Raw genomic sequence first — 2,715 nt, 5'->3', positions numbered from 1 at the left:
AAGATGGCTCGGCTTACCCGAAATAACACTTATGAGCCGAATCATGTCTTGAAATTTTTATTAGCTTACACAGAGAGTGGATCGGCTCATACCACAAAACAATTATAAGCCGATCCTAAATATTCTGCTCACAACCGATACCGTAGAATAAGCCGAACCCATAAGTATGAACTCAAACATGTATTCGGCGCAACATGATATCATATAAATAAGCCGATTCTACACACTAGTAAAATTTATGAAATTTTAACAATGATATTCGGCGCAACCCTAATACTATCGAATAAGCCGAATCTAGACTTATGAATCGAAACCTTTATTCGGTGCAAAACTAATACAACCATACAATCCGATCCTAAGCACATGCAAAAATTCTGAAATTCAAACAACAATTATTCGGCACAAAACTAATACTACCATACAAGCCGATCCTACGCACATGCAAAATTTCTGAAATTCACAAAACATATTCGGAACAAAACTAACATCATCGAATAATCCGATCCCAAATATAAGTCTCTGTTTTACTAAGTTCGGCTCAAAACAGATTTCAGATATACGCCGAGCCGTTCATATGCACTTTCAGGGTTCAGTTTCAAGAACAGCTCGGCGCACATCTAAGATTTGTTTTGCGCCGAACCATACCCTATAACCGCCGCAGAAACATGATTTTGACGAATTAAATCAATCAAACCAATCAAAAACATCAAATGCGAGATGGGTTTGTAAAACTAACCTTCTTATTCTCATTTGTGGAGTTGGTTCTTCTTCAATCTCTTCTTCCGGTTGATTTTGTGGTTGATTTCTCTAAATCTTCTTCACTCTCTAAATCTTCTTCTTCTTCAATGGGTTGTTCAATCGCTCGATTAGAACGAGATACTGGCTTACGGCGAACCATTATATAGATGAGTTTAATCGTCGACTAAATTTTCACGAATCGACGATTAAATTTCGGCGATGATACGATGAAAAAAAGGAGAAGGTGAGTTCGACTGTGGAGGATGAGGAGGAATAAAAAGGGGTTGAAACTGTTTTTAGGTTTATGATTATAGATTTTTGTATTAAGGTTACAGATAGATTAGTAATTTATAGGATTTAAGGGCATATAGGTAATTAAATCACCCATAGGGTACCCCTTATAAGGTCACCCAAGTTAGGACTAGTCTTTTGTATGCCTTGAAAGTTTTAGGCATGCCCAAAATTAGTGTTCCTATTTTTCGCATGTTCAAAAATGTGTCATTTGGATGAGGTGAAACTTCATCTCAAGTTTTTTTTGTTCTTCTATTTTTTCTTTAGGGTAAGTTGTCCCAAGAAAAAAATTGTACCATCGTGGTGCATCAGCCAGTGCGACTCTGGCCGAGAGAGATTGCACCATTTTGGTGCCAATACACAAGTTGGCCATCGGGTTAGAACTGTATAATGCACCAACATAGTGTGCATTACTCGAAAAACATGGTTTATTGCTTGACAGTCGTTGTCGCAAAAACAGTTGAACTTAGCATATGGACAACAGGCAAAGCGCTCCCCTATTTCGAACTTAAAAATATCCATAATTCATATATAGGAAGGGGTAGTTGGTTGAAGTTACATTGAGCGGAGATACATCATTAAATCTTCGAAGATCACCATTAACTGAAAGTCGTGCTGCATTGCTTAAAACTCGTTGTCGCAAAAGCAGCTAAACTTGGCTTATATAGCAAACAGACAAAGGCCTCCTCTATTTTTAATTTAAAAGTATCAATAAGACATATTAGAAGGGGTAGTTGTTTGAAGGTGCATTGAACAGAGATGCACCATTAAAGGTTCATAGATCGAAAACTAAAATAGTAATTGATTGGCCCACGCAGGTCTCGAACCTGCGACCTTCGCGTTATTAGCACGACGCTCTAACCAACTGAGCTAATGGGCCATTGTGATGCATCACAATGAAAATGAAGAAACATATTCCGTCATAACCGACAATGCAAGAGCTATCCATCTTATGTGAGTAAGATTTTGATCCATATAGTTTTTATTTATCCATCTAAAAACGAGATAAAATAAACTGCTCAGGCATAGTATTTTTATGCGGTACCTATGATCTCAAGATATTAATTTGTTCCTAAAATAGCACTGAAATGCAGTTTTTTTTCCTTTCTATTTGGTTTAAATCACGTGTATCCCTTTTCTCCGTCATAATCGTCAATGTATGAGTTATATATTGTGTAAGTAAAATTTTGATCCGTATAATTCTTTTCTCGTTCAAAATTAAATAAAAATTAAGTTAAATTACTTGGGAACATATTTTTGTTGTACTTATAATTTTAAGCCATTAGCTCCTAAAACATCAATCACTTTGTGAGTGATACTTGTACTCCCTATTTCCATTTTTGGTGGTTTAAATCATGTGTATTCGTTTTTATATCAATATAATTTTTATGTATCGATTAAAAATTTAAAAAAGAATTAGTGATTTTAAATAAATGCGAGGGAATAAAATGTTATTTATTGGCCTATGCAGGCCTTGAATCTGCGACCTTCGCATTATTAGCACGATGCTCTAACCAACTGAGATAATGGGCCACCTTGATGGATCACAATGAAAATGAATAAACATACCCTGTCATAACCGACAATGCAAGAGTTATCCACCTTGTGTAAGTAAGATTTTTATCCATATAGTTTTTCTTGATCGATGTAAAAATGAGATAAAATAAATTGTTCAGACATATTATT

The 2,715-nt window shown here is 35.5% G+C and overlaps 1 non-coding gene across 1 annotated transcript; it reads right to left on the bottom strand.

Annotated features, from left to right (window-relative positions):
* Window positions 1-1,835: 1,835 nt before the first annotated feature.
* TRNAI-AAU lies at window positions 1,836-1,909 on the bottom strand. The gene has a single exon. It is a non-coding gene; the product is annotated as a tRNA-Ile (tRNA).
* Between the last annotated feature and the right edge of the window lie 806 nt (window positions 1,910-2,715).

This window comes from Papaver somniferum, unplaced genomic scaffold (assembly GCF_003573695.1).
Source record: "Papaver somniferum cultivar HN1 unplaced genomic scaffold, ASM357369v1 unplaced-scaffold_16, whole genome shotgun sequence".
In the NCBI taxonomy this organism is placed as follows: Eukaryota; Viridiplantae; Streptophyta; class Magnoliopsida; order Ranunculales; family Papaveraceae; genus Papaver; species Papaver somniferum.
Note: the sequence above shows the minus strand (reverse complement) of the source record. Positions and strands in the feature narration are given on the sequence as shown.